The sequence below is a fragment of the Ammospiza nelsoni genome, chromosome 15 (genome assembly GCF_027579445.1).
Source record: "Ammospiza nelsoni isolate bAmmNel1 chromosome 15, bAmmNel1.pri, whole genome shotgun sequence".
NCBI lineage: Eukaryota > Metazoa > Chordata > Aves > Passeriformes > Passerellidae > Ammospiza > Ammospiza nelsoni.
The window spans coordinates 12095482-12116957 of NC_080647.1; positions in this window are offsets into that span (position 1 = coordinate 12095482).

Here is a 21476-nt window from a genome sequence, read left to right on the forward strand (position 1 = left end):
AAGCACAACACAAACGAAAATGTTCTAATAGACATAAGAAGTAATTTTTCTTTACTACAATGTCTAATTTAGATCTCTGAAATTGTAAAATTAAAATCTATTCTAACCCATACTTACACAAAAAAGGCATTTCTAGCAAATTATAGTATCTAACTGCTTATTACACAAAAATCTCAGAATGACTGTATTGTAAAAAAAATAATTGCTTAATTATGAAATCCGGATGATAAAGACACCATTGTCATGAAAACATCTGGACTGCCAGCCTCCCAGAATACATGAAATTTCAATAGGCAGAGCAAAATCAGGAGGCAGATGAAAGAAGAGTTTTAAAGAGGTCCAGAGAAAAAACTATCACCCAGTGCAATTTCTCTGTCAAAGTGCAGGGGATGGCTACAAACAAACCAAGCAGTAACAGCCCACTCACAGCAGCAGAGCAATGAAGATGTATGGGGAGGTGAAAGACAATTAACATACACTGTGCCTATTATTGCACAACCTTGGAAAAAATATATTTCTACTCTACTCTTCTACAGTGTCAATCTGGAAAAATAACCATTGCCTCAGGGTGTTGTAAAGCTGTTTATCAATCTGATGTCTTAGAATAACAGGGTGGACAAATCTGAACAGAAGAGCAGTCAACAGCATTTCTGTAGAATTTAACTTGCATCAAACATCATTTAAATGATATTTGAAGAACAAAACAGGAAGAGGAATAGGAATGAAGCAGGGGGAAAGGTCAGTTGCACACTAATAGAAGTATTGAGAAAAGTAAGAGAAGTTTGACTGCTGTGTTCAGTTCAGCCGAACAGAGCTGACCATGATCAAGAAATCTGTTCCTTGTCAGGCCTGTTGTAAATGTTGTGTTAATGGTGAAGTTAGTGCCCATGCACATTTTAGCTGCTTAGGAAATGATGAAAGCTGTCTTGGAAAAACGGGAGCTCAAAGACATCACTATCCCAGATGTGAGATGTTACATCAAAAGGACCAGAAGAAGCATGAGAACATTTCCAGTGGACTGGGGGATGCAGTCTGGTAAGAAGAGAGCTTGCCTGTGAGCCCAGGATATGATCATGCTGGAGAGAGCTCTCTAGGACAGGACTTTTCTCCTTTCCAGATGAGCCCTGTACAAGTGCTGAAGCCATGTACATCCATAACTGGCCCTGAGCACGCAGGCAATTCCAGGGCATCTAATGAGGGTTCCTGGGTCAGATAGCTACAAGTTCAGAGCAGGGTTCACAGGGCTGACAGCCACAGTGAGGTGTGATTCCTTACCTCTAACTAGAGCTCCCATTGCTGGCAGTGACTTCTCACCACTGATCAGCCTTGGAATCCCCAATGGAAACCTCACATTTACATAATCTGCAAGGCCCCAGAACACGCAATGGATGAGAAGACATCAGAGAATGATGTATCACTTATGGGCTTGGACACAGTAACCTCCTCACATGGTTGCCATCTGTGGCTCTCTGCTAAAGGTTACATCAGGACTCCATTGTAAAATGTTGCTGGCTGGGATTTATAATTCAGTGGACAGCCAAGAATCCTTCCAAATGAAAACAGCTCAGTTGTGGGGACTCTGCTCATGTTGGATATTTTTGATCACTAACATGATAAAATCCACAAAGTAGCATCAGCCTGTGCATCTGATATGTTTTTTATGAACAGCTCTGCAAAACAGCCAAACTGATGGAGTTGATCATCTTCAGTCTCAAGTCTCACTGCTTGTTTGCATGGTGTCCAGATAGTGGGATAAAACTCATCCCCTGTGCAAAGGCTCACTGTGAGATGTGTGCAGCACTTTAGTCCCCCCTAAACCTGGTACACAGGGGATTTAACAAGTGTGTGCCCTGAGGAATGGCCTGCATGGCACCAGTGAACAGAGTTGCACGCACTAGGAAAAGCTTTCATAAATTTCTCTCAAGAAGCAGTACTCTTCTGCCAAGTAAATGTGTCTGTTATTTACTTTCCAGCACATATTGCAAAGCTCACGTTAATTAAACCTCTAAAACACACAACAGAACAAATTTTTATTGACGTAATGGCAACAAATTGTATAGGAACTCTCCCCCGCTGTTTACTCAGTAAATATTTGCTTGGAAAGAATAATTTGCACTATCCTAGACAAAGGACAAGCCAGTTAGAGCACCAGAGCCAGGAGAATCCTTTCTGCTCTCCTGGACTCCAGAGCTGAAACTCCAGGACCCTCTGAGTCAACATACACAGAGTTCAAACACCAGGCAAACGCACCAGGAAGGAAAGAGCTGGGATAAAACCCACAGGTCTGAGGGCAGCTCTGCAGCACCAGAGAACTTTGGTACAACATCAAACACCTCATGCTTTTCCCTGGGTGATTTATGGGTTATAGCACAGGGCTATGTCAGTGGTTGAAAGGATGGTTCAAACACAAAACCATCTGCAAAACTCAATGTACATCAGAGCAAAAAATCCTCTTTTATTTGGAGATGCCAGCCCTTTAACAGACTGCAGCTGTCAAAATCCAGGCACCAGAAACCAAGGAATATGAGGTCTGTTACTCATTTATCTTTAGGTGAATTTCTAAAGTATTCCACACATGGATAGATTTCTAAAATCTAGTTTCCAAACCCTAATAACTCACAAAATAAAGCACAAGGAACTCCCAGTCAAACGCTGTATGACATTTACAGAATGCCTTTGGATAACTCCAGTCTATAAAGGCAACTGCACTGTTAGACTAGACAGTGACCAAACACTTGTTAATGGCAAAGCTGCCTCTGACTTTAGCAGACAGAGGTTCATCCCTAAAATCCCATGAAATGTCGATCTGTTAGGACCCTTCTCATTATTAATATATATTTATCTTTAGAGCAGATGGACTGATTGCACAAGGCTGAAAGTTGTCCAAAAGAGAAGTGTCTTCTGCTGGGGAGCAGCCTATGAAGTACAAACACTCCCAAAAGACATGACTCATGCTGGCAGGCTGGCACAGCACTTTTCTGAGTTTGAATCAACATAATCTGAAATCCTTTTCTCACTGGCCAGTTCAGATACATTTCAAGAAAATTGCAGCTATACTAGCAAAGCCTCTTAACCTTCACATCGTCTCCCTGCTGAAGCACATGCAGAATGTACCAGTAAAAACAAAAAAAAAAAGAAAAAAAGAAAAAAAGGAAGATCATCTTAAACTGACAGGTTATTCACACTCTCATAGCTGTCTTTCAAATACAGATTTGATAGCATTACCATCCTGGATTAGAGGGTCTGGGACTCTGTTCAAGTTTCCAAGGAATGGTCATGGGGAATTGCTTTTAGTTGGTTTCTTTTCTTCCATATCCACAGGGATAATGGACATGTAATGCTACTTATCTACACTCCATACCTACATCTGAAAGACAGAGGCATTACCATTGCTTCCTCTATAAGAATAAATTCATAAGAAGGCATATTTACATAAGTTTTGATTACTCATGCAACAGATAAAGAAGACAATGCACATTTTTCTTCTCCTACACACTGCTGTGTGCTCAGTGCTTTGTCTAAAGCTATTTCACAGAAGAATATCTTAATAGCATATTTTTTCCTTCCATACAAGAGCTGTTTCCAAACACCAATGGTAGCTTCTGTTCCAACAGCACTGCCACCCAGTGCATTGCTACTGCAAAGCAGATCCATCACAACCACCAGATTTCAGCTTTGGTTTTTCCTCTTGGCATTGCAGTGCACTGGGCTTGTGTTTTTGAGAAATATAGCCTTGGATTTCCTACATAGCTGAAGGCAGTTCTGGCACCAGCTATTACTTGATTTTATTAACTTAGACCCTTATTCAGCAAGTGCTGAAACTAAATTCATGCTTAGGTTCATCCCTCTTCAACAAAGTGCTGCTGCACAACTGAAAAATTCAATCACAGGTTTTGTGTTCCAGTATTCATCCCTCACCAGAAGCAAGACTGCAAATGGTACCTGTGTTATTTCTAACGTGGCTCAGTTCCCTTGGTTAGCACCTTTAGGAAGAAGCCTTAAACCCCAGTGTCCAGCTCAAAAAGATCAAACCCACCCCAGATCTCCTCCCCAAAAACCAACCAAACAAAACCCCCACAAATAAATGTAATAGCTTTAGCCTGACATGGAGGATGTCAGATGGTCAGAACTGCAGAAATGCCCTCTGGTAGAGCCCAATGAGAGCTCACAGGTAAGTGAGCAGGACAAAGCCAGGCTGCAGAAGAATCCCTATAATGTGCTAGGGGCAGCAATGCCTACCTTCCACCTTCCAGGAAAAAAATCCTGACTTTGTAAAACAGCCGTGCCTGTGAGAGCCAGCAATAACACACATGCAGCAGAGTGAGATACCTTCTAACAACAATAAAGATCTAGACAGGGAAAATGTTACTTCAAACTAAATTCTGTTGTCATCTTATTGCAAAAGTTCCATACCTTCTTGGTGATTTCTCGTGGGCAGTCCCTCACAGCACTGACTCCTTCCTCACAGCACAGCCAACAAACTCCCGCTCTCTCCTCACTCAGCTAACCCACTCTTATGTAGCACTCATCATTATTGGCCACAGCTGTGGCTTGTTAAGGGCAGGGCTGTTCCCAATCGTTGGTGATTAGCACAGCTGCAATTCCTCAGGGGTGAGATTACCTTCTGCACTATCTCTATTTTCTTACATTCTATCCCTCCACAAAATTCCTCAAAAAACCCCCAACACCCATGACTAGATGAACTTCAGATAAATACTATTAAACTTCTGAAAAGTGGTTCAGGACATCCAAACTGAAATGCCTGAAAAGGATCCAGTTTCCAAGATATCACTTGTTTGGGGAGCTCTCCAGCACTTTTCGTGGGCTCCCCAACAATGCCTTCAAGGTGGAGCCCCTGTCTGGTAGGTGGGCCAATTTGGGGAGTGTTTTTTCAGGCATAAATGCCTCATTGGATCTTTCCAGTGGCAGTGCAGCATTCTCATCCTCATAGGCCTTATACCAAAAGTATCATCCAAAGAGTGTCCAAAACCTTTGACTTTCCATTACCTCCTAAGTAATTGCTAAAACCATCTGAAACTCCTACCCTAATTCTGTGGTGGTGAAGACTGCAGAGAACACACATGAAATGTATAACCCTACCAGAAAACATTTTTCTATCCTCAAAAAAAGTTACACATACTCATAGATACCATTCCAGCTAGAAACATCTTCATCTTTGGGAACTACAGCTTAATTTCAACAAATACTTCCTCCTGAATGTAAAATCAAATAAAAGTACTGTGATGGTAACAGAAATGTCCTTTTCAACAGCTTCAGTATTACATCTGATTAAGGCTACAGAGATGTGCTCTCCAGCAAGGCACAACAAACTTTTTGACATTCAGTAGAATGATCCTGCAGCTCCAGCTTTGCTATGTTTAGCAGCTGGTAACCAAAACACATCCCCAGGTGAGCACCAGAGGAGCCAGGCATGCACTTCCCCAGGGCTCGGCTCCGTGACCCCATTTCCCTGATGCTATCACTCTATCCTCATTATAACACTTCAAGAGGAACATAAATATCTTGTATATCAAAATGCTCTTGACTTTTACAAGCAACCTGATTCAGCAGCCCTCAGGGTGCAGCTTCATGACCAGCTCAAGCAAAACTCATCCTTGAAAAGGCACTTCTGCTCCTCCCAACCTCCTCTGTGTGAAAAATCAGGCTTGCATGGTTGAAAGCTACTGCTTGGAGAGGCATTTTATAAAGATAAGCTTTCAACTACTTTGCCACTACTGTGCCAACGCAGCAGAGATTGCAGGGAGCAGAAGACAGAACTGCCTTCTTTAGTCTCAAACCAGCTCCTCATGGATTTGTCTCGGTTGAGACAAGTTAGGAGGAAATGTCCTGGAATGAACGTCTCCTCTTAAAAACGTCAGGTTTCACAGTCCCTACCCCCACCAAACAAAGGCATTTCTTGGAGGAAAATGAAAAAAACTATTTATTTAACACACAGATTGCAGTCAGGCATGGGAAAATGAATGAATAATGTTAGATATTAAAACCTTCTCTCTGTGGAGAAGCTGGTGGACATTAGGGTCGTGCTTGGCTTCTCCCAAGGTCCGGGATGCAGTGCCTCTGCAGCCCCCCAGTGAAGGTCTGGTGTTTTGGAGTGGAGCTAAGCTGAACAGCTCCAGAAGAAGCCACAGAAATTACAGGAGAAGCTGTATGCAGTCCCAGGAAACCCCTCCTCAGCTCACAAACGAGAGCCAGCTAAAAGCCAAGCACACACATCCTCCCTGCAGAGCCAAGTACAGGAGCTGTGTGAAATCCTGCTGAAAGAAGGGGCTCCCCCTGCCCCAGGCCTGGCCTAAAGTTACAGCAGCCATGTCTGGGCATAAAACAGATGATAGGGGACACAGCCCCATACAGTCACCCCAAGATAATTGTTTTCCTTGGTGGCACAACCTATTGCCTGTGACAGCCATCAATGAGTCTCACCTGGTACCTGCAGGGAACAGAGGGACCTCAGCTCTGTGCCTTGTAGGCTTGGGATTATTGTCAGCATTGCTGGGACCTCAGCTCTGTGCCTTGTAGGCTTGGGATTATTGTCAGCATTGCTGGGACCTCAGCTCTGTGCCTTGGAGGTTTGGGATTATTTGTCAGCATTGGTGGGCTGACAGCCAGGAATTCTACACTGAACCTAGAGCCCTGCCACTGAATTATTTTAATAAGCCATTTAGCTTACGTCCCACCTCCTTTTTCTGATAGCATTTAAACCTACTTTCCTGCCTGGTTTTCCTAAGCTGTAATTTCTTAAACTATAAATCATGTAGGCATCTCTCTGCCTCTGACTGTTGAGGATCCCCTTGTGGTGAGTCACAAAGTTGGGGATCTGCTGAAGCTCACTGCAAGCATATTTTGTACAGCCTCATAATTGCAAAATGCATATTCTAATTGACAGCCTCCAAACCCTATGCATGATCTACAGTCCCAGATTAATACAGTATTCCAATCTCATGTAGAACTTCTCATGCAACCACAGGAAAGACAATAATACTAGCAAACATCTTCCTGTGCAGCACTGCATAGGTGACAGGACAATTTTAGGGGAGCAAAGATACTCTTAAGAAGTACTAAATGCCATGGAGGAGCAGTTGTTAAAAGAGGATATAAAGGCCTGTGAAGAGGAAACAATTCCCAGTGTTTAGCACTGAGCTTTATTGCCCCATAAAATCCAGCCCTGTGCCCCATATGCTGCAGCGTTATCTGAAGAAACTGCATCTACAATTTAATGTTTACACGCATAAATACTTTTGTAGCACAAAGGTTGCCAAAGATCAAGGACCTGATTCAGCAACAGACTTAGTTTAATATTAAGCAGCACCTCCATCAACATGATTATTTATCTACTCCAATTCAAGGAACTGCTACGCACTTTGGCCAAACGAGGCCAAAATGGGGGGATTGTTTCTGAAAAACACGTTGTGCACGGGTGAAGTCTCACTTGTAAAAAGAGAGAGAGAGACCTGGGAGAAATACACTGCTTTCCTACACAGAGGCCTGCAGAGACAGTCATGTCTAATGCAGCAACAGGCAAGAACAAGCCAGGGCTGGACATGAGCAGGAGGAGGTGCAGGAAGGGGTTTGTTAGCAGAAGTGGGTGCCTGCACCTCCTTCCTGCCTCTCCAAACCCATCCCAGAGCCCATGGGCTGTGCTCACACTGCTGCAGGTGAGGTCCCAGCAGGGTCCCTAGGCTGGGAATTGGCATCTGGCTGCACTGGAAACACAAGGAGATAACCAAGGGCCTCCTTGTGTGCTACTTCCACAGCTGCCACCCATGAAAGCTTTGTTGAGGGTCCAGTACTGTTGACCAAGTCTAATTCTCCTTTTCTATAGTAGAGAATACTCAGATTTGCTTCCAAACCTGTGCTGCGTTTTTAAGCAATGTGCAAGGACACATTTTCTGACAAATTCTATGTCACTTCTGTTCCTCAGAAGTCCTATTTTATCATTGCTCAGGAATGCGGGTCTAGAAGACCTGGAGTAGACACACAGATGGAGTTTATTCAGCTAAATTGATGCCTGTTTAGGTTTTTAGCTTTTTCTGTGCTTCCGAGACAACAGTTTCCAAGGGATAACTGTGCTCTTGAGAAAAGCAGACTCCAAATTTCACTTTGGGTAGAGCCCCAAGGTGGATTAGCCTGTCTTTCTGCCCACCCTCACTGCATGCTGTAAGCAGATTACTTGCAATATGACAGATTTAGCAAAAGTGACAGTTGCTTGCTGTCCAATATCATTAGCCTGCCTGCCACAAGAGCTCAGACATGGTGCTCCATTCTCTAACAAAATCAGCTTATTAATAACCATACAGCCTGGCACAGAATTTTCCATACAGCTGAAGCAGGGCTTTGAGCAGGGGAGTTCCCAATTGACAAAGATTCAAAATTGAATTCTAACTAAGATGAGGTTCAAACAGCAAACAGGTTCAATGGACTGGCATGTCAGAGGGACTAGGATAGATAAGCATCTGTGCTTGCTTTTATTACTCATCCTTCATTACCTTTATTACTCTGGTCCCTGAGTCTGTGAAGGGAATGGTAATCTAATAAAAAGGTTACCTGAGTCAATGAAAACAATGCAATTCATTGGTGTGCCTTGGGCTCAGCTCCCCAAGGAGTCAGGATCTCCTTTTCCCTGACAGGGCTCAGCACCTGCCCCAGGGTGCTCTGTGGCAGCAGGTAAGGACCACACTGCTCTTCCAGGTACACAAAAAAGGATGCAAAGGAAGAGGAAGACTTCTACTTCCTATGTACAGGAGTTTGTGTTACAATGTTAAAACAAGTTTGGAAGTAATTCTCTGTTGATTCCTTAAACAAAATACTTCAGAAAAAAAACTGGCATAGTCCATGAGGTTGTTGCAAACCACACTGTTTGTAGTAAGGCCTCCCTTTTTATGCCAAAAAGTTAAAGAACAGAACCAATTTCAGTGCTGAAAAAGAACCCCTACAATTTCCCATTTAAAGCCAGGCAGGCAGGATCATGTTCTGAACCTCTGCCTCCCCTCTACACAAACCATGGACCTGCACAGCAGCAGCGCCTCTCTCATAACACAGCCCAGGTGAATGATTTCCCAAAGCTCCTCACAGGAATCCCAAGACCAGGTAATTCTGTAATAATTCCAAGTGAAATGTTTTTGTTTTAACATACACCTGTGGGAAAAGAACACCCCACTATTTTACAATGAGCTCTTTAAAGACATCCTGGGAAATTTTCCAAGAGCTGCACTGAAATGGAAGGGGCTTATTAGAATGTTTGAAATAATTCTTGTCCTCTCCTCCCCACAGAATAAAAGCCTTTATTTTCCTTGTCAGTTTGAGAAATGTGGCTCTGGTCCTGCTGCTGAGGTTTGCATGTGGCCACTGTCACTGGCTGCAGCTTGGAGCTGAACTCTCAGGGCTCAGCCTGCACCAAGGGCAGCAGGGGGACAGGACTGGGACAGGGCAGGGATCCATCCCCCCATCCCAAGGAACTTAACTGCAAGCAGTGACTGAGCTGCCAGTCAAACCCAGCTCTGGGCCAGCTCAAAGCTAAAGCAAGAAACACAACAGGGTTTAAGGTCTATTGTGGTTTATAAGCACCAGGGAGTCATTTTACTGCAAAGTGCATTGAAAGGCTTTACATTGGTAAGGTGGGATCAGTGCCCATTCTCAGAACAGGTAGCAGCATCAGGGAGTCAGGGCAGTCCTAATGATCCTTGTCTACATCAAAATAACTCTCCTTCAAGAAGGAAGCTGTTCCTTGGGCAAAGCATGCCTTGCACTGCTCTTGCTGAGCCATCTGGCTGGTAGGAGCTTTAACCAGGCAGAATTTCCACCATAGGAAGGGCTCAGGAGAGGTGCTGACACCAACATATCTTGGCAAGTCAGTGACAAACACAACAAGCCGCATCAGAGAGAGCTGAGAGAGCAGCTCACAGAGGGAAACAACTGTCCAGTGTTCAGACAAACTTGGAGCAGTTTTGCCAGCAGGAGGCTTGCAGTTAGATTGCAAATCCCAGCCCCATTCCACATTTTAATGACATTTTAGATTTCTTTATTACCATTTCATGATGGCAATTAAACACAGGTGTGTGCGCAGAGAAGTCTGCTTGATATCTAGGGCAAGGCTTGCCATCTGTGGGCAGCAACCCTGCAGGCTCAGCTATGGGGCTGCAAAGGTTACAAAGCCACCAGCACCTCAGTGATCATGTCAGAAAAACTGTGAAAGACTAAGAAAAGAAAAACTAAAATTATGCAACAATGATATTTCTCTACCAGTGATAACTTCTGGCAATCTGCCTGTCTTCACTGATGCACACAATGCTTGGGAGCTCACAGCACTGGACAGCCCAACCCCATTGCTGTCTTTGCCATGCTGGGATCTTCTCCTGATCCTCCCCAGCTCACAGAGTGTTTCTGCAGCACAGAGAAGCCACCTCCCCTGGTGCAAAGATGGTTATATGCCACACCTGCCACCAAGATGAGATTTCATTAGCTCACTCCCCTCCTGGGGTCTGAGGCCAACAGCCCTGGCTGTACCCACCACAGCCCTCCCAGGTGCCTGAGTGGGGGTACAAAATATCAGGGAGCTGCTCCCTGCAAAGCTTTAGCAGCACACCAGAAGCCCTAGAAGTGGGGAGATGCAAAAGAAGTGGCCACCACACATCTGATTACCCATGACCCCAGAAGTCCAGCATGGCAACCAGTCCTTGTGCAGCTCCCCTGAGTCTGGAGGAGAGACTGCCCTCAAGTTAAGCCCCTGTTTTTACACTCATCTCCTCACAAAAAGGCCACACAACCAGTCAGGGGCCAGCCCAGATCTATGGAACCACTGGACTCCAGCACAGCAAGAGAAAGAGAACAAAGATGCAATGGGATACAGGCTGTGGGCCCCGGCAGGCTGCTATTCCAGCTGAATATTGCAAGGAACAAATGCAAAAGCCAAAGTGACAGGAATTGTGACATCAAGTGCCTTTTAGACAGTAACAAAAAGAATCTAAAAATTGAATACAAGAGATTCTCAGTCCCAGGGGAATACGAGCCTGTATCTCATACCAAATGCTTTTTCTGTTGCACAGTTCATTTTAGGACAACGCTCACCCTCACAATGCTAGTCCCATGGCCTCAGGCTGCTCTGGATTCAGACACCTGACTGCTCAGGAACAAGCATTTCTGTTTGTGAATAATTCAGATCCCTTGCTTATTTAGGCTCATTTGGGCTCTGTTTCTTTCTGTTGGAACCTTTTGAGTTCACAGCAGCCTGTGCTGTGTGTGCACAGCCCCTCCTCACAGCCCTTCTGTGTCTGTAAGGGAACCAGCTCCCCTAGTAGCTCCCAGGTACTTGAAGCACATACAGTACTTACAGTGCAAGCACAGCTTCCACAATATCACCTGAAAAGCTCAGGCATTCCTTTTGTTCATCTTGCTGCAAACCAAGATTACTTTCTGCTCTGAGACACACATTTGACAGTAGCTCCATGAGAGTGCTCTGCCTAAGAGTAACTCTTCCATGACAGTGGCAAGCACATCCAGACCTACAGCCCCAGTCTCAAAACAGACACAGACATTATCCAGCACTCATGGACACAATTATCCAGCATGCACTCATCAGTCAACGTGAACATTTGCACTTGGACAAGCAAACACAGCAACTGTGCTGCAAACAGGTACAAGTCTGCAAGTGCAAGAAACAATAGCAAATGCAAAGAGCAACAGCAAAGCCCCAGCAAATCACATTCTGAATAGTAACAGCAGCCTGGATCATTTGATATAAAGCATTTCACTGCCTGAGCACAGACTTCTCTCACAAAATATTATTACCACAATAAAGGAAAGCCATTGTGGCTTTAGCACAGCTTACATTTAATTGTGTTTGAGACATGTTAGACAAAAACAGACAAACAGCACAGACAAATTACAGAGCTGTTTCACAAAGTGCCAATACCCTAAAATGATCTATTTCAGATGAGGTGCTGAGTGCTGTGTTTGCTCGAGGTACCATTGCCTACATCTCAGTCACTGATTGCTTACATCTCAGTCACTAACGCTGCAGCCCTGCACACACCACACCTGCGTGTGCACCCCGACACACAGCCCCCCCTGAGGAGCACATCCCTGACTTACCCTTCAGCCAGCAGCAGCCCCAAACCCTCTGAAAGCTCCTGCAGAAGAGTTGACAGAGTTTCACCTCGTTAGGCAGCGAGGCTGTTACATAACCAGCACGGTTTCTGCCGGCAGCGGGGATGCGCCCCGCGCACATCCCTCTCCTCCCCATCCCACACGGACACAGCTCCCAAACACAGCCGGGCCACAGCCACAGCGGGGCAAGGTGGGCCACGGGCACTTGGGGGAAGCAAAACCAGCGGTTTCAAACAAAGTTCAGAAGGTGCCCGATGTTTATGAAGAGGCATTGCTACTATGAAAGGAAGTGGTGCAATGGTATAATGTTCCTTAGCCCACTGAAAGCAGCTTGGCCTAGATTTTCCTGTACTGTTTGATGTGACCATTCATGCAAACAGGAGTAAAACTTTCTCTTTGCTTTTAATTAAGCAACAGCATCACAACAACAAAAAAGAATGAAAAAGTGACATATACGAAACACCTTTTTTTGCTGTCATCTGGGTCTTCTGGGCTACTGTCAGACAGAGAATATGCAGGAATCAGCCCCATTGATTAAACTATTATTAGCAGCAAACAAACAGATGTGTTCAGCCAAAGACAGGACAAACCCCATGCCCTGTACTTCAGGACTACAAACAGAAAAATCCCCACTATATAAAAGGCTTACTTCTGTTTTTTTAGCAGAGGATTCTCCAGCACAATGTGCAGAAGCAAAGCATACAGCATTTCGACATGCAGGAATTAATATAAAGAAATAGAACATTATTGCCTCTGCTCTCTTCCCACAGACTAAACCTAATCAGCTTTCATAAGATGGGGAGCAGGTCCTGCATCTGTAATAATTGTAAACAAAATGTAGCTCGGAGTCATTCAGGACATTCTGGTGTCCATGAATCACTGGCAGACACCCTGTGCAGTGGACAAATGCATAGGGGCTGTAGCTTTAGGACAGACATAAAACTCTTATGTAAGCCATAATCCTCTCACAGACTCCTTATTCAGTGATTTTAAGAACGGCGCCGTAGAAGCCTGCTGGCATTCCAGGGGCTTTTAAGCAATTTGAAAATGGGGAGACTCCTGTCCCACCCCCTCCCTGACCCCAGTGCTGCTGCTGGTACCCAGACCTACCTTGCAGGGTGTGGGGGCACAGAGCATTGCTGTTCACCAATGTTTGGGTCCTGCGCAGAGCTGCTGCTGTGCTCTCTGTGCTGAGTGAATCACTGGGATTAATCTCCTGCAGAGTTCACTGAGGCTAATGATAATCAAGTTAAATTTACACTATATGATCAGAGTTTAATTAGGTACTGTTATACAAGTCCTATTAATTACAGTGGTAATACCCTTACGAAATGCAGATGAGAGGGTGGGGCTGTGGTCAGAGGGGGCTTGGCTTCAGATGAATTCAGGGAAAAGCCCCATTAAAATGCTCTGTGTGTCCCCTCAGTTACCTGCTTGCCTCTGTCAGTGCTCAAGATGAAACAAAAGGCTTTAAAAAAATTATAATCCTACAAAATGTAATAAATCTAGAAGATTAAAGACCTCCTACATGCTACACTATCACTTTCTATTTACAACAAGAAGCAAGAATTCCATTTTAAACCCCAATAAGACTCAGTCATTATTAGCTTGCTCTGCTCAAAATCCTACACAGAGAAGTCCCAGGTGATAGAAGTCATCTATTTTACATGGATATAAATATAGGCAGGTCTTCCTAATGTTAAAAAAGTAAGTTTCTCTTTTCCTTCCCTAGTCTCCTCCTCTGGATGACCTGTTGGGTCAGAGCAGATGCCAGGTCGTGCTTGGCATGTGGTGTGTACAGTCACAGCCTCCCCTGGGACACAGACCCACATGCCCAGGTGCCTCCTGTCCGTGCCCCTGCAGGGCATCAGAAGGGTGTGGGGAGAGGCAGCTGATCTGAACCTCTCTGTGAGCTACATCACCTGGAAACTGGGATATCTGTGCCAAGGTGCAGCCAGGGAAACTCTGGATCTCAAGTGCAGGAGCAGACTCCAGGTTTCAGCAGGCAGTAGTAGCTCCATTAGGAGACATTGCACAGCATGACATTCCAACCCCAGGACAGGTCTTCACTTCTGCTAAATCTTCTCTGAGGTATTTCATAGAAAGAGCAAAGCTTGTGCCACGTGGCTTCCATTGGCATTTGCTACAAATTCTGTTGGATGGCTTTAGTGAAACCTGCCAGAGACCCTGTGCTGGTATTGCTACTCACTGGAAACACCAAATCCCTGCACCCACGTGGGCACAGACACAGGTGAAGGTCTTTTCTTCATTGAGTAAATCAGCAACACAGAGGCTTGTTAGCCAGAACAGATGCTGTTCTTGAGCACAGACACCTGTGTGAGCCTCCTGTGCCCAGGTTCCCTCTCTGCAAAGTGCTTGCTCAGTCACAGGAGAAGCCCTGGCACCTTGCCATTTCTGCCACTGCAGTTAATTTAATTAAAACCCCAAAAGCTGGGAGGCACATTTCCTTCTTCCTGTAGGATTTGTCACCCTCTCCCTGTCAGACAGCAGCAAACGAGCACACCTCAGCACTCCCACTTTGCCCAAAATACGTGTAAAGCAGCAGCATGTTACAGTAGGCTGTACTAGACATTAATTACCAAGCCCTCCAGCTATAATTATCTCAATGAGTTTTGGCTATAGACACTATATTGGCCCTTTACAAAGAAGCCTGGAGGATACAGCCACACAGGATCCAAAAGGAGAGTCCTTTTCTGGAGTGTACTCTGGGTCCCACCCCACCACTGCAGACAGCCAAACTGTACATGGAGTTATTCTGATTAAATGGCAATTTCAAAGCAGACTGCATGGTCCTGGAGTTAGTTTGATGAAATGAAAACTTCAAAGCAGCCTCTATGGTCCTGTATATGTATCCAAATCCCCCTCTGTGTCCCTTAAGTGTCCCTTAATGGACAGCTCTTCTGGGGACGCACAGGAGCTGAGGCAGGAGAGGGAGATGATGGTTCCTGGACAGCTCCTTGCTCTGCAGGCAGATTGAGGTCCATACATTTCCCTCACAGTCCAGATGTCTGGACTCACAGACCAGTCTCCTCTGGAAGAGCCTTAGTCTCTTCCACACCTGGCAGTTTGGCCAAGACTATGAAAGGGCCTCTGGAAGGACAGGGCTGGCAGAACACCTTGGATCCCTTGCTGGGATTTTTGCTTGATTTAAGCACCAAGGACTCGCTACTCCCTCCCTGTGCATTCCTGGCTACAAGTGTAGCTGGGGCCAGGACATCCCCCAAAAGCCACACCTTGAGGACCTCCACATCCTCATTTCAGCACAGCAGCGCTCTGAGGAGATGGGCACCAGGCTTTGGCCAAAGCCTTCAGCCTTTTTTCTGTAGTTGTGACACTTTTTGGTCCCTCACTGCTGAGAACGGCGTTTGTGACACACTAATGGGAGCACAGCAGTGCTCCTGCAGCAAGGCTTTGATTTAGGAAGCAGAGCTGCTCAGCCCACTCTGCTCTTGCTGATGTAGTGACCTGGTTTTGTCAAGACTGTTTTTCTCCTTTTGTCTTTGATGTCATTTTGGAAGGCAAGTCATGAGAATTTCATGGAAGCATTGACTCAAAAGTTGGGCTAAAACAAAGCCAATCACAATACCATTATAAATGAATGAGGTGCAATTTCCCCTTAGAGGATTATTACACTATTTAGGGTTCTAACACATTTATTTCCATAGTTTAGTAATCACTTTCATGCTTCTCATCGAAATATAATCCATTTATATTTTAATGTAACAAGTTACAAGGATTATCAGCTCATAATAAATATCCTCATCCCCTAAAGCATTTAAACAGCCCCTACACTTTCTGAAGAAGATCTTACTTAATGAGCAGACACCTACAAATGAACAAGGAAACTAATACTGTGTTGTATGGAAACCATCAAACTGCAAAATACATGCTGCTTAAATTACTTTTCTGTGAAATTAAATATTTTTCAGCACACAGATTTTTACTTTGAAATTACTTTCATCATGAGAAGACTTTGGAAGTCTTTGAGACTGCCTTTTGCATTGGGAATTTGTTTACCTTGCAGTCAAATTTGGAATATTACATTCAGCTCATGCATAGGACTATGTCAAATCAACACATCACTCATGAAAATCAAGTTAAGGAAAGCTGTCAATAACAGCCAAGAGAAATCCACCCAAAAGAAAACCCTGCCTGACTTGAACTTATGTCAGTTCTAGTGTTGAAGTGCCCATGAAATCACATCCATCAAAGCCAACAGAAATCCACTCTGTCAGAGAAATGTAAAAATCTCTCTTGGCCTACTGGTCTGCAGTGAGTCACAGTAGGTTTCTCTTGCAGTTGGTCTGGAGATGGGATGGGAGAAAGTAAATATTACCTATCAAACTAAAGACATTCCTTGCCCATTCACAGAGCTGCCCAACATATTTCTGGCAGAATTCTTATGTAAGCTTCTGGTTCTCACTGCACTTGCAGCCATAATTCTGACTGAGCAGGAAGGCAGGAGTATGAATTACCCTCTGGAGCCTTCAATCTCTGAGCTTCAATACATAGTTCAACTTCCCACTTCTGCCAGTGGTGGTGTTTTGCTTCTTCCTTCCACATGCTGTCTCTGCTCAAAGCGTTTTTCTCCGTAAGAAAATTAATTTCTCCGTAAGTGAAATTAATGGTCTAGGTTGTTTTTATCTTTCAGTTTTGCAGATGCATGTTTTCTTAACCCTTTGCTGTACAGGTCTGGGTCACTTGCAGTTCTGCAGGTTCACCTATCAAGAACTCCATTCACAGAAGCACACCTGCTTTGGAGAGTTCCAGGAAAACAGAAGTGCTTCAAAATCTCAAAAACCCTCTTACCAGGAATCCATAGATAGCCTGGCCTTAGGGTTATACAGAAAGAGGCTTTTAGCTCTGGCTAGCAAAGAGAATAGACATGTTTACTGTGCAGGCTCTGCAAATACAGGCCATCCCTAGGGAAAGGTGAAGGGAGGAGATAATTATGTGTGAAGTTTTTATTGTTCCTAGAAAATCAATCTCATGAGTCTTTTCTTACTTAAGTACCAGTTATCCCAATATCTGCAAGGCAGTGTTTTGTGAGCTGTGTCCAAACAGGAACAAGTTGATGAACAGGATATAAATTTATTTTTTGAAAGCTTCTTTTGCAATCCTCTCCAGATTTCACCAAAATGAAGTACTTGGATGTTCGGAAGACTTTGCTCAGTTAAAAAGCCCAATGCAAAATCCACAGCTTTGTAGAGAAATTAGCTATTTTTCATGCAGTGAACTGTACAGATCAGGGTCTATTTCCTCCTGGCTAAACCCCCATGGTCCATCCACACAGTGGAGTTGCAAGCCCAAAGCCCATATGTCATTTTAGCTTTAAAAATCTTCTCTGCATTAATGTGCAGCCAGCTCCAGGCCAGGGTCTCCTCACCACATGGGGCTCCAGCAGGCACACTGACTGCAAGTGCCTGCCATCATTCACACTCCCTTCTTGTTAGATCAGCACAACCATTGCAGGGCTGTGTCAGAATGAAAACAGAGGGTGTTTTTATCCTAGATCAGTGTAGAATCTGACATCCTGATGCTCTCCATCTGCAGGACTAACAGGCCCAAAGACAAAGCATTACAGGTCTCTGCCTTCTGTAGTCTCACGTATCAGCACCACAAACCTTCTGGCATCCTGGTGAAGTGCACACCAGACCAGGACCACTGTAAGTGTGAGCAATGAATTAAATCTGATGCTGTTTCTTCACTTCAGGAGCAGCTTTGCAAAGCTCCTTAATGCCCAATGAAGCAGTTTTACTGTGGCAAGGAATTTTCCTCTTGTGAACTCCATGTTCAAACAAGCTCCCTGGTGAGGTATGCACAGGCTGGCTTTTAATTCAAACACAAAACTTACATTTAACTTATTAGTTGGGGGAGGAATACAGATGAGGGTTGGATGAATCTCATGAGTCATTGTTTCTGTAGGATAAAAGCAAGCTTGTCTCAAACAAAATAAATTTGTTTCTATTGTGTATTGCAGATAGAAGTACTTAAATAATAGAAAGATTAATAGAAACACTTCAACCAATTGTTCTAGAAAAATGAAAAATAGCTTTTGCATTATGAAAGAATATTCTTTAAATACGGAGAAATAAAACATTTCAAATGAAACAATGTTTTGGGAGAGGGAGACAAACGCAGATTAGTCATGCTTGGATGTACTTTCCCAAACAATGCACTGCTTAGAGCTAACACTAAGACATGCACATACCCCAAGGCACGCATGATAAAATAGGGAATGTATATTAGTTCAATTCCTTTATCATTTGCTCACTGCTGCATTTTCCTGTCTCATGCTAAGCCTTGCCCTGGATAGCACCATATGCATATTCTGCATTCTGACCACTGAACTCATTCCCAGCTGAACCTTGTGTCAAAATGAAGGGACATGCTCTTGAAGTGTGGAGCAGGGCAAAAGTCCAGCACTAACACCATGAAAAAGATAATGGAATGGCATTGTTCAAGTGCAGCACCATCCTCCAGCGGTGTGCAAATTTCAATGAGCCTTTTTTATTACTTTAATTTTTTGTGGAAGGAAATGATGAGACAGGGAAAAGGTGTACCTGAAAGAAACCCAGAAAAGTCTAAAGCCAGCTGAACAAAGGCAAAACAATACTGAAACAGGGATTTAATGGAATATTCAGAAGAACTGACAAGAAAGGAAAGCATGGGCTACAATGCCTGCAGAACTTGATGACGGCATCAGGCTATGCAAAATTAGGTAAAAGTCCAGGTATCCACTGATTGAAGTTCTCACTAGAAAAAATCCCTGTGGATGGGTGGTAGTAAATAGCAGATATCGCTGGCAGTGGGTAAAAAATTCAAGTTCCAGTCTCTTCCCCCAGCTGCCCTCCAGTTCTGACCCTGTGATCTGCCATAGCCAGCAAAGTGAATCTCTTTACCTCTCCAAGGGTACCTGTGCCATAGCTCCAAGGCCAGGTCCAACAACTCCAGGAGCTATCCTGTGCTAACTGCACTGACACTTCCACCTGCACACATTTGCTGTGTGTGTTGGCAATCCCTTTAGCCTGACTGATCTTGCTGTGTGGTGACTTCTTTGGGACAGCGCTCTCCTGTGTGCTCATACAGAGGAGTGCAGCTGGATCCTGCCTTGTTCTTTGGAAATAGCTGCAAGAAGAGGAGGCAGGACCTGCAAGGTAAGTGGTACCTGGATACTGTACAACGTGCCATATACAGTATTCTATAATATTCACCTTCGTTTTTAGCACAAAAGAAATATGCAGTGTATTCTGGAGAGGAAAATCCATCAACAACAGCAGTTTTATCAAAAAGCTCCTTTTTTGGCTAAAGCAGCTTAAATTTGTACCAAGTATCAAAAGCCTAGTTTAAAGCACATTTTTTTTTCCTGAGGAAATGTTACAGACAGATTGTGTTTTTCAAAGACTGTTAAGAGCAAATGATGGCTTTATACTGATTTCCCAGTGCTAGGAATGCAAATGAGAAAAAGAAGAGTCAGTTGACATTCTGTTACTGATGGATAAGTCTTACCCACCCAAACCACAGCAGTCATGGCACAGTTACCTCTAGTACCTCATTTTCTGCATTTCTATTATCATCTGATTCAGGACCAGTCCTTGTCAATCTCCAAAAGCCAGGATTGCAGGCAAGGGGACTTCCCTTACAGTGCACAGAGCACACTGGCTTCTACAAGCACAGCAATTCCTTCTACTGGTCAATCAGCCTGTACATGAATCTCTGAGATGAGCAAACTGCAGAGTTTGAACTGAAGGAAAACTTGTCACAAATCAAGGAGACAACACAAAATAAATTACTCTGGTCTGCTTTACTGGTCAACGAGTTCATGAATTATATCCACACACAGATATGATCAACTGAGCTCATGCTTATGTAATCAGCCACATTACTCCATTGCTTCATCTGTAACTGAATAGAACTGCAGCAAATTAGTTCTGGTGCTCTGCAGAATTACCTGCTGAGATTAATTACTTGTTCACTTTTTGAACAAAGTCCATAAAGCACACAAAAATCATTTATCCCATCAAATAGCAATCTGGACCATGCAGTTAGAGCACAGCTGAGCTGAGGTAGAAAGTTCACAAGTCACTCAGCTCTTCTTCCAAATGAATCCCTTGCATAAGCTTGATGTAAAGCAAACACAGCATTTTGGCATGGGTAGGTATCCTGAAGAGCTGGATCCATCACATATTCCTGAGGGGTTCTCTAAGATTTCCTGACCTAAAGGCTCAATGTATTTTTCTTTTAGGGCTGGAGAAATGAAAGCAGCCTGGATCCCACTGCCAGTGCTACTCAGTGTACTTAAATATTCTTGAGTCCTGTAATATTCTAAAATAAAACTACATTTGACCACAGAGTTTGAACCACTGTTTGACCACTGTTCTGAACCTAGTAAGTATCTGACAACACAGAAAAATGCTGCTATTTTGGTGTTGTTAATAAGTCTTCCCAAAGGGCCATGACAAATAGATAACTGATACAGGAATTGTCTATAAAATTGGAAATTTTTTCCTCTGCAATCACTGTTTTCATGCCTTAAGTATCAGAGGTGATAGAAAAAACAATTCTAAAAATACATGGGTAGGAAAGCAAAATACCTACCAAGTGTTATAAAAGCCTCATCTTGCCCTACAAAGCTCAACCTTATCTTAACTGGGGATCACAAGAGATATCTCACTACAGACAATATTTGCTTCCATGGAAAGCACTTAGTAAGGAAAGGTGAAGAGAGAGAAGTACTAAAAGGAGTGAGTGACTTGTCGCTGTTTGCAGAACTGTAACAGGTTAAAAATAAATGATAGGAATAAAGGAATTGGCTTAATAATGAGTCAGTCATTACCATATAGAAAGAGGCCATCACAATTCAAATATAAAACCCAAGGCCCAGTTTAAATAAGCAAAACTGAGAGCTGGGTTGAAGCCCCTAAGCATTAAGGCCAGCAGAGGAATCTCTATTAAACACAGGATTTGGTGCCTACCCAAGTCTCAGGGATACTGGGCAAAACCTGCAGATGATGAGCTACAGCCACTCCACATTTGAACAGGCAGCTGCACCTAACACAAACAGCCATCAAAATAGTTCCAAAACCCAGAGCATCAAAATCACCTCTGGTTTGAATTTTTTGGTGAGGGCATACTTGACTCTGGAGAAAAAAGCATTGCATTGTCAACATAACACAAGTTTGTAAAGGAAACTCTATGCTCTATCATAATGCTTCACATTAAGAATGACCCAACACTTGCTAATTCTGTAGGAATTATTCTAGGAATGGGCTCAAAGTGTGACATGGTTTGAGAGCAAAGTGGGTTCTTCTGTGTTCTCAGTCAGACACAAAACC